Source organism: Juglans regia, chromosome 12, assembly GCF_001411555.2.
Source record: "Juglans regia cultivar Chandler chromosome 12, Walnut 2.0, whole genome shotgun sequence".
In the NCBI taxonomy this organism is placed as follows: Eukaryota; Viridiplantae; Streptophyta; class Magnoliopsida; order Fagales; family Juglandaceae; genus Juglans; species Juglans regia.
In genome coordinates this window covers 16009430-16021766 of record NC_049912.1, presented here as the reverse complement: position 1 = coordinate 16021766, position 12337 = coordinate 16009430, and the positions used below count along the sequence as shown (strand labels likewise).

General features: G+C 27.3%; 1 long non-coding RNA gene across 1 annotated transcript; it reads left to right on the top strand.

The window, feature by feature from the left end:
- Positions 1–10004: 10004 nt before the first annotated feature.
- LOC118343936 lies at positions 10005–12128 on the top strand. Its single transcript, XR_004797724.1, has 2 exons — positions 10005–10164; positions 11906–12128. It is a non-coding gene; the product is annotated as an uncharacterized LOC118343936 (long non-coding RNA).
- Positions 12129–12337: the final 209 nt, after the last annotated feature.

The following is a 12337-nucleotide window of genomic DNA, read 5'->3' as shown; positions in this document are numbered from 1 at the left end:
GAACGTGAAATACATGAACTTGAAATCTTATTCAATAGACTTAATCATTAAAGTGACCATATGGGTGCTACACAGGTCCCCTTGAGCCGTGTGTCCCTGCCGATTACCGCATCACATCACAGGTTTCTATACCAGTTGTGAGTGCGTTAATACGTACTCCACAGTTGTTGTGGCCCCACAGATTCTACGTGTCACAATTGCTGTGTCTCACGTAGTGTATGCTCTACAGTTGTTGTGGCCACATACTTCATGCTCCACAGTTGTTGTGGCCCCATGACTTATTTGTTTGTGCCACACTTGCTGTGGACACACGTAACGTAATGTGTGGCACCATCGGCGTTAGTGTCTGGCGCGCTCCGGTGACCAGCTAATTAGGCCCTATTTGCAACCTGTTGACTGTACTTTGTCAACCCAAGAAATTTCACACCTATTTAGACATTCCAGCGTGAACAAAGGAATTCCATTAGGATATTACCCCATCCTAGCGCTTAGGGTCGTGATTGACATGAATAACTTAACTGGCATACATGACATTTCGTAACGTGACGTAACATGATCGTGACATAAAAGACAAAAGTCCTGACGTAGCATAACATGACATGAACATAAGATGACAGACATGACATACTTCAAGACATAAATGTAACAGAATACATTTCATAACATGGCATACATGTAACATGTAACATTTCGTAACATGGCATACCATATAACAGACAACATTTCATAACATGGTGTAACATGTGACAGTGAATCTTACATGATATGAAATACATGTAACAGATGGCATACTTAACTTAACATGACATGCTTGCAATGTATAAGAATACGTGACAGAATATCTTTTGTAACAGATAAATAATTCATGACAAAATAAATTTTGTATAACAGATAAATATGTAATGACTTGGCATGGCACATATGATAACATGCATACATACAATTTAGTTCCCTTACTTATCACTCATACACATTAAACTGATAGTAAGTTAAAAGCTAACTTATCTCAATCGTCGCGTTCTACTATAATAAAGCGCGAAACACGAGGAACTGTAAAAGGTTATTGTAAAAGTTAGAAATTAATTACTATCAATTAGAAATGTGAAAATAGACAACTTAGAGTAAAATTACCATTTTACCCTCTACATGTGGGCAAATGACCATTTTACCCCCTAACTTAAGGATTTGATATCCTAATTCCAAAAAATTACCAAAATTTACATTCCTCATGTAAATTTTGTCCCAAACTCAAATCTCAACTTAGAAAAATTTAAAACCAATCACAACTATGAAAAACTCACTATGGCCGAAACCTACATAGGCCATTTGTCTTATTTTAGTTGCAATTCTTTCAAGTTCCAAAACTCATGAAGAAACCAAAATCTTGTAACAAAGATCTTCCTATCCTAAGTTTAAAAACACCCTTAAAACTATCCATTAAGAAAAAGCTAATTATCAATACCAAACTTTTTGTAAAAAGACCCAAACTTTTTAACAAAAAGTAAACCTTAAGGGTACGTTTGGGTGTTGAAAAGTGTTGAGAATGTTTGTGAATAGTTATGAGTAGAGATTAGAGTGAGTTTGTGGGTCCCATTGAGAGTATTTTGAGTTGTTTGGATGTGTGAAGTATGTTGAGTTGTTGACTTTTGAGTAGGTAGTTGAAAAATGTGTGGGTCCCATAAATATTATAGTGATTTGATTTTTAATAATAAATATTATAATGATTTTATTATAGTGATTTTTTAATATTAATAAATATTGTAGTGATTTTATTTTACTTTTATATATAATAATGATAAATATTATAATGATTTTATTTTTAATTTATATATAATAATGATAAATATTATAATGATTTTATTTTTAATTTATATATAATAGTGATAAATATTATAATGATTTTATTTATATATATATAATAGTGATAAATATTATAGTAATGTTATTTTTTATTTATATATTATAGTGATTCTATTTTTAATTTATATATAATAGTGATAAATATTATAGTATTTTATTTTTTATTTATATATAATAGTGATTTTATTTTTATTTATATATTTTAGTGTTTTTATTTTTTATTTATATATAATAGAGATAAATATTATAATGATTTTATTTTTTATTTATATATTATAGTGATTTTATTTTTTATTTATATATTATAATGATTTTATTTTTTATTTATATTTAATAGTGATAAATATTATAGTAATTTTATTTTTTATTAATTATATATTATAGTGATTTTATTTTTTTATTTATATATTATAGTGATTTTATTTTTTATTTATATATTATAGTGATTTTATTTTTTATTTATATATATAGCGATTTTATTTTTTATTTATATATAATAGTGATAAATATTTTTTATTTATATATTATAGTTATTTTATTATAGTGATTTTATTTTTTATTTACATATTATAGTGATTTTATTTTTTATTTATATATTATAATGATTTTATTTTTTATTTATATTTATAGTGATTTTATTTTTTATTTATATATTATAGCGATTTTATTTTTTATTTATATATTTTAGTGATTTTATTTTTTATTTATATATAATAGTGATTTTATTTTTTATTTATATATAATAGTGATAAATATTTTTTATTTATATATTATAGTGATTTTTTATTATTTATATATTATAATGATTTTATTATTTATATTTAATAGTGATAAATATTATAGTGATTTTATTTTTTGTTTATATATAATAGTGATAAATATTTTTATTTATATATTATAGTGATTTTATTTTTTATTTATATATATAGTGATTTTATTTTTTATTTATATATTATAATGAGTGTGATTTTATTTTTTATTTATATATTATAGTGATTTTATTTTTTATTTATATATTATAATGATTTTATTTTTTATATATTTAATAGTGATAAATATTATAGTGATTTTATTTTTTATTTATATATTATAGTGATTTTATTTTTTATTTATATATTATAGTGATTTTATTTTTATTTATATATTATAGTGATTTTATTTTTTATTTATATATTATAGTGATTTTATTTTTTATTTATATATAATAGTGATTTATTTTTTATTTATATATTATTTATTTTATTTTTTATTTATATATTACATTTTATTTTATTTATATATTATAGATATATTTTTTTATTTATATATTATAGTGATATATTTATATATTTAATAATGATTTTATTTTTTATTTATATTTAATAGTGATAAATATTATAGTGATTTTATTTTTATTTATATATTATAGTGATTTTATTTTTTATTTATATATTATAATGATTTTATTTTTTTATTTATATTTAATAGTGATAAATATTATAGTGATTTTATTTTTTATTTATATATTATAGCGATTTTATTTTTTATTTATATATTATAGTGATTTTATTTTTTATTCATATATTATAATGATTTTATTTTTTATTTATATTTAATAGTTACAAATATTATAGTGATTTTATTTTTTATTTATATATTATAGTGGTTTTGTTTTTTATTTATATATTATAGTGATTTTATTTTTTATTTATATATTATAGCGATTTTATTTTTTATTTATTATTAATAGTGATAAATATTTTTTATTTATATATTATAGTAATTTTATTTTTTATTTATTATATATTATCGTGATTTTATTTTTTATTTATATATTATAGCGATTTTATTTTTTATTTATATATTATAGTGATTTTATTTTTTATTTATATATAATAGTGATAAATATTTTTTATTTATATATTATAGTTATTTTATTTTTTATTTATATATTATAGTGATTGTATTTTTTATTTTTATATTTTAGTGATTTTATTTTTTATTTATATATTTTAGTGATTTTATTTTTTATTTATATATAATAGTGATTTTATTATTTATTTATATATTATAGTTATTTTATTATAGTGATTTTATTTTTTATTTATATATTATAGTGATTTTATTTTTATTTATATATTATAGTGATTTTATTTTTTATTTATATATTATAGTGATTTTATTTTTTATTCATATATTATAATGATTTTATTTTTTATTTATATATTATAGTGATTTTATTTTATTTATATTTAATAGTGATAAATATTATAGTGATTTTATTTTTTATTTATATGTAATAGTGATAAGTATTATAGAATGTTTGTGAATAGTTATGAGTAGAGATTGAAGTGGGCTTGTGGGTCCCATTGAGAATATTTTAAGTTGTTTGGCATGTAAAGTATTTTCAAAAGTACGAGAATACTTGAAAAGTGTTAAGGAACTTTTGGTACCCAAACATAGCCTTAGGGTACGTTTGGGTGTTGAAAATAGTTGAGAAGTGTTGAGAATGTTTGTGAATAGTTATGAGTAGAGATTGGAGTAAGTTTGTGGATCCTATTGAGAGTATTTTGAGTTGTTTGGATGTGTGAAGTATGTTGAGTTGTTGACTTTTGAGTAGGTAGTTGAAAAATGTGTGGGTCTTATAAATATTATAGTGATTTGATTTTTAGTAATAAATATTATAATGATTTTATTATAGTGATTTTTTAATATTAATTAATATTGTAGTGATTTTATTTTACTTTTATATATAATAATGATAAATATTATAATGATTTTATTTTTATTTTATATATAATAATGATAAATATTATAATGATTTTATTTTTAACTTATATATAATAGTGATAACTATTATAATGATTTTATTTATATAAATATATATAACAGTGATAAATATTATAGTAATGTTATCTTTTATTTGTATATTATAGTAATTTTATTTTTAATTTATATATAATAGTTATAAATATTATAGTATTTTATTTTTTATTTATATATAATAGTTATTTTATTTTTATTTAAATATTTTAGTGTTTTTATTTTTTATTTATATATAATAGAGATAAATATTATAATGATTTTATTTTTTATTTATATATTATAGTGATTTTATTTTTTATTTATATATTATGGTGATTTTATTTTTTATTTATATATTATAGTGATTTTATTTTTTATTTATATATTTTAGCGATTTTATTTTTTATTTATATATTTTAGTGATTTTATTTTTTATTTATATATAATAGTGATAAATATTTTTTATTTATATATTATAGTTATTTTATTATAGTGATTTTATTTTTTATTTATATATTATAGTGATTTTATTTTTTATTTATATGTTATAATGATTTTATTTTTTACTTATATTTAATAGTGATAAATATTATAGTGATTTTATTTTTTATTTATATATTATAGTGATTTTATTTTTTATTTATATATTATAGTGATTTTATTTTTTATTTATATATTATAATGAGTTTATTTTTTATTTATATTTAATAGTTATAAATATTATAGTGATTTTATTTTTTATTTATATATTATAGTAATTTTATTTTTCATTTATATATTATAGCGATTTTATTTTTTATTTATATATAATAGTGAAAAATATTTTTTATTTTTATATTATAGTGATTTTATTTTTTATTTATATATTATAGTAATTTTATTTTATTTATATTTAATAGTGATAAATATTATAGTGATTTTATTTTTTATTTATATGTAATAGTGATAAGTATTATAGAATATTTGTGAATAGTTATGAGTAGAGATTGAAGTGGGTTTGTGGGTCCCATTGAGAGTATTTTAAGTTGTTTGGCATATGAAGTATTTTCAAAACTACGAGAACACTTGAAAAGTGTTGAAGAATGTTTGGTACCCAAACATAGCCTAAATCACAAGTTTTGACCTTAAAAAACATCTCCAAGAATTCCAAAAAATCAAATCTTACTTCTAACATATTCATAACATCATCCTAAGATCAAACATGCTTTAAAACATCAAACAAAACTCACCAAAAAGCACAAAACAACACTTGGAGTTTTTGGTTTTAAACTTAGTCCAAAACAGAAACTGATTTTCCCAACTAACTATGATCAATCTTTTGATCCATGGCCTAAAGACATGTGATCTTCAAACTAACACATCACATGGTTTAAAAATGTGTCTTAAAGAAGATCCAACCATCAAACTTAAAATCACATGGCTAAAATTTAATAAAACATGGATTTAACTCAAAAACATCAAAGTTTAGGCCTAACCGAAATCCTCTTGCATAGAAAATCATATCTTTAAAAATAATACTAAATATTTTCGAAATAACATCCTAACATGTATATAAGAGGCTTAGGATCATCATATAAAAATATCAAAGCCTTTGGAATAAGATTAAACCACGAAATATTCAAACTTTCACCAAACAGAAACTGTTTTTCCACTTCCAGTTTTCAAGTTTCTAACTCTAAGCAAATCTATCATCAAAAGCTTTATTCATGCAACAAAACCTCAATGAACATTCATAAACACATGTTAACAACACTCCATAAAATTTTCGGACCAAGATAAGTCCATTAGCTTGGTCAAAACTTCCAAAACATAACATACTCTCCAGTTTCACGCCCAGAATGACCTTTCCATGGTTAAAAATACTTTTGACCGACCAAATGAGAATGGAATGAGACTAATAATATATCCACGGAAACTAGACTCAAAGACGAACAACTTATGTGAAGGAATCATCGTGCGAAAATACTTACAAAGGGTCGTAAATGGCCACGCAAAAAGTCCCAGAAATCTGCCCGAGAGAGCTCTTTTGGGTTTCTCTCTAAGAACGGGAGAAAGAAGTGATAAAATGGAGAGAAGTATGTCTTGCACGACTTTAGACTTCTGGAGGGAGAAGTTATGGGCTTGAATGACCCTTGATTGGAGGTGGATATGTGACATAAAGTGGAGAATAGAGAGGGGCAGAGACTGCTTGCAGCAGCTGTGAAAGATGGAGGTTGATGGAGTGGATTTCTCCTTCACATCAAGGCACTATTGGGTGCAGCCAATGGCAGTGGATGGTCTGCCATGTGGGGGAGGAAACTTCTCCAAGAAGCTTTGCCAAGGTGGCCAATTTCGTGGGCCTTGGTGGGCCCCACCAAGTGGGCTTCAATTTGGGGTTTAAAGGGGGTTTGGTTAGGGTTTGAGATGCTATCAAGTCCAAAATCAATTTTTCTTGGCCCAATTAAATTCCCAAGGTTTAAAAGGTTGAATAATGATGTCATAACAAGGATTTGATTAATTAATAGTATGTGGAAGTGATTTAATCAAGTGATTAAACACAATGCTAGAAATCGGATTAAAAAGGGTTTGGAGGCCAACTTTAGGGTTTGGGAAAACCATTTAGGGTTTTGGTTTCAACCAAGCTTTTGGGGTTTCAATTGGATTCCAATCATTTAGGGTTTTGCTAGGGTTGAAACCCTCTTTGGTCTGGCACAATTTGGTTGAACAGATGAAACACAACTTTGCTTAGGTGGCATGATCTCACACCTTGATTCCTTCACAAATCTATCTAATGGTTCTTCTTTGTGTCAAGTGTCTAATACCATTCATTTAGGGTTTTGCTAGGGTTAAAACCCTCTTTGGTCTGGCACAATTTGGTTGAACAGATGAAACACAACTTTGCTTAGGTGGCATGATCTCACACCTTGATTCCTTCACAAATCTATCTAATGGTTCTTCTTTGTGTCAAGTGTCTAATACCATTCACTAAGTGAGGCTAAAATCTTGCCAAGTGTCCAAATAAAAATTCTTTAACCTAATTTGGACATTCCACACTATGATTTTGAAAACACTGCAATGGGTGCGCTTATCGAGGTTACTATTCACTCAAAAAAATAATAATAAACTTAATACTAAAAAATTCTAAATATTCATATTAACTTATAGTGAAAATCGTTTAACGAAATTCAATCCCGAAGTGCCCCTAAAAATAATTTCACAATTTTCAACAGACGTTTCGTCCGGAATTATGAAAATAAGTTATTGCGCCATAAAATCCTAAATAATTCTCTGAGTCTAATGGCGTAAACCATAACGCATTCTGACACTTCTAACTACCTCAAATAATTAAACTCATATTACTACCACCATAGTGAGTGATAACACTGACTATATTGATAGACTAAAACCTTTGCGATTGGTCGATTCGTAAAAACTTATGGGGTTTTCACGAGATTCCTAAAGTCAATAGAAATTCCACCAATGAATTTCTAGCGAGCTGTTACATACCTTATCTGCTGCTTTTGGTTTAGCCAAATTACAGGAAGAGTAAGTTATAAGGAGAAACCATGGCCTTAACACCAGAAATTACTCCACTCAGCCAAACCCAAACCAGTTTCCTAAATTACCAGCACCTGCCCTTATCCTAAGACTTCCATCTCCACCTACCAGAACCAATCAAAATCACTAAACCAACCTTAACAGATTTCCCACTCCTTACAGAAAACCAGCACTGCCTATTAGAAGGATATCACCTGCTCAAATGCAAGAAAGAAGGGAGAAGGGACTTTGTTATTATTGTAATGAAAAGTTCCAATTGGGTCATAGATGTAGTTGACCCAAACTCTTCTTAATGGAAAGGATGGGAGAAGAAGAAGAAACTAAAGGGGGGTTAGCAATAATCCAACCAATAGGAAAGGAAGAAGGAGAAGAGGAAAAAGGAGAGTTGTTAGGTATTTCACTGCATGCAGTGGTAGGGGCACTAGCCCCTAAGACTATGAGACTCATAGGGGTCATTAATAAAACTAGTGTGATAATCCTCATTGATACGGAGAGTACACATAGTTTCATTGATTCAAATGTAGCAAAAAAAACTCGACTGCCAGTAGAGAAAAGCCAACTGTCAGTTCAATTGGCTAATGGAGCCAATATCCCTTGCCTTGGTTTATGTAGGGTTGTCCCACTCCTATTACAAAGTTTGCATACTACTCCTGATTTATATTTGTTGATTCTATGAGGTTGTGACATAGTGTTGGGAATGGATTGGTTAAGAGAGTTGGGAACAGTAGTATGGAATTTTATAGATTTGATTATGTCTTTTAATGTTGAAAACGAGGTTGTTGCCTTAAGAGGAATCCAGTTACCCAGTAGAGCAGTAGAGGAAGCTGAATATGTACAAGGGTTGAAGAAAAATTATGCCAAAGGAATTTGTACAAGGGTCGAAGTAATAAAACTACATTAAAAGGCACAATCTTGGCACACGGTGTACACAAGAGATGTACATTAAAAGGCACAATCAGCTACCTTGATCTTTACCAGACAAGAGACTTTACTCATGTCCTAACAGTTGACTATTGCACATCACCATAGAAATACAAGATGGTTCCAATAGAAATACAATATGTCTGGAAAAAAATTAGCCATGTGGTTCAAAGACTAAGCAAAGCAGTTCAATTTGTACAACCTGATAACAATATGGTTCCAATCATTGAGAGGGATAACAATTACTCTCCTAAATAATATGGTTACAATTAACAATATGGTTCCAATAGCTTTCTTCAAGTAAGATTGGCATGTCCTAGCATGTCGTCGCACCCTTAGCTTCTCCTCGCCGTTCTCAAAAAACTTCCTGGCATGTCATGCCTAATCAAAGAATAAGATTGACATTTGTATGCTATCAAATAATACAAAAGACTTAAGTAAGAAACAATTTAATTTAACTAAAGTGAAGAGGGAATAAATAACATACAAGATATAAGAAGATTTGCACTACGAATCCAAATAACATACAAGATATTAGAAATTTGTTTGTTTGAATATTAAACTAACTGTAATTAATGATGCCTTTGCATTGATCAGTGTCTTGCTTGTCAATTATTAGGGGCATGATTATATTCAAGCCTTTTCTTTTCTGCTTCTTTACTTTTTTTTTTTTTTTTAACTTTATCTAGCCAGGCATGAAGTATCTTTACATTTTTTTTTCCCTCTCATATTCATTATGTTGGTTTGTATGTATTGTGCTCAAACATGGCTAAAGTACTTTTGGATATGGTATCAATTAGGGTTGTGCATAATGGGCCGTCAGCCCGATCCATTCAAAAGATCCGACTTTCCCAACCTATGAAAGGTAGGTTCATCGAATCAAATGTGAAAGGCGGGTTTTATGAAAAATAACCCGTCGAAACCGAAAACACTTCTTAAGACAAAAATACTCTGAAGTCTGAACGAAAACACTCCCTTCTTCTCTCCACTGCAGAAACCCTAGTCATTGTCGCAGTTCTCCGTCGTCGTTCGCCGTCGCTTGTCGCAGAGGTCATCGTAGAGGTGCGTTCTCTCTCTCTCTCTCTCTCTCGGTAAGATTTAGCTTTCGAGCTTTGTTTGGTGCTCTGTGTGTTCTCTATTTGGTCTCCGTTCTTTGGGTTGCAGAGTCTGTTGAAATGTTGAACTGGTTTGTGAATTTTCTGTTTGGTAGAGCAACATAAATTGCACCGAAATGAAGGATCCCTTTTATCCATTAGTTTCTATTTCTCATGGGTTTGAGAGCTGTAAATGCTGGGTGTTTCTTTCTTCTTTTTTTTTTTTTTCCTTTGGATCTGCATGTATTTATGCGGTGATTGTCGTTGTCTTTGTTTATCCATAATTTCTTTTGCTTTTTGGTGTACTCATGTTGTTTCTACCTTAAGCTATTAAAATGGGTTGTGGTCCTGATAACTTCTTATCAGTGTCTTCATCACCTTTTTATTGCTTTATACTGTGTGTGTGTGTTTGTGTTCGTCTTGAAGTGAAATTTATAGAAATTGGATACAATATTTGTCGTGGCTCTTTTCTTGAAGTGAAATTTCACCGTAATTTCTTCATCTAAATCTCAATGATTGCTTTGAGACATTGACTAAGCTATTTATATATATATATATATATTATATATTATATATATATATATATATATATATATATAAAATCACCAAGTTCTTTCTTACCTATATAAAGACAATGAGAAAGAAAAAGCAGATTATGTTCCAACTGCCAACAACAATTTTGACAAAAAGAACCTCAAACAGATGTCACACCCGAAATTCTGGGGTTTGTAGTTGTGGATTTTAGTTGTGTTTTTCAACAAAACTCAGCCGTTACTCAAGATGCTAATGCCCCCTTTCAGCCCAAAATCAAATATTTCATAGAAGTCATAACGTTTCTTAAGATTACACCTAGCTGGCCCCACATTTGGTGATTTAAATGAGTTTTATATTTTCATCAAGATTAAGGTTTAGATTTCAAATTACTTACTAATGGATTTCTACATCTTTCTTGAATGGTTTTTGCCATGAAAATCAATGCAAGACCCAATCTTTCACAGTAAATTATCAAGAAATTTGCCACCAATAGGATTAGACTCTGATTTATCCTTTAAGCAGCATGATTATTTCTTGTATATTTGATTTTTATGCTGCATGAAAGTTTAACAATGATTTGAAGAAAGAAAGTATTATTTCTTGTATAATACTGAAAAGAATGAATGATGCATGAATGTTTTGAAAATGTTTTGGCTGTATACTGAGGTGATGGTAGTACTTTGTGATGGGCACTTTCTCTGGGTTGCAGAGTCTGTTGATATAATCATTACTATTCCAATTTGTGTTAAGTTTGTCTTCAATGGTTTGATATAGGTGTCAAAATGTTGAACTGGTTTGTGAATTTGATGTTGGGTAGAGCAACGTAAATTGCACCGAAATGGAGGACCCCTTCTATTCATTAGTTTCTATTTCTCATGGGTTTGAGAGCTGTAAATGATGTTGTGTGTGTCTGTGTTCGTCTTACTTGCACCACTTTCTCTAATTAAATTAAGTCTCTCCAACCTTTGAGTGGAGTGAGTACTTCTCTGGCCTTCTAGCTCTTTCCAAATCCTCAATTGAAGTGATTGCTTTGTTTAAGAGCTATTGACCCATCAAAAATTGACATTGGCATTTGCATCTTGTCTTTTTCAACCCAAACTATAATTGTTATTTAATCATTTTAATGTAATGAAAAATATACGTGAGTGATAGTGGTTTCTCTTTCATAATGGCAGAGATGGGAATCTATTATAATTTGATCATTGGATGCTCTTCAGTCCATTATCAGTTGATGTTCATATTTTTGTAATTTAGATAGTTTTTGTAATAAATGGCTTTTGTACATTTTTTTTATTAGTTCTAAGGAAGACTAATTTAGATATTTTTGTAATAGATAGTCTTTTTTTTTTACATATGCTTCTTTTTAATTCACATCATGCCTTTGCACCTTTACTTCTTTCTTAGAAGAATTAATATTCTAGTTCTTTTGGTTTATTTGTTTTTGTTCATCTTTGTATTTTTGAGATCTTACTGACCTGTTTTGCATGCAATAATCCTGCCAAATAGCTAGGTTGTTTCATGGCTTGATGTTTGCCATGTGCCTTTATTGAAATTTTTGAATGTTTCACTTATTTCCATAATTGGGATATCAACGTTCATATAGTTTA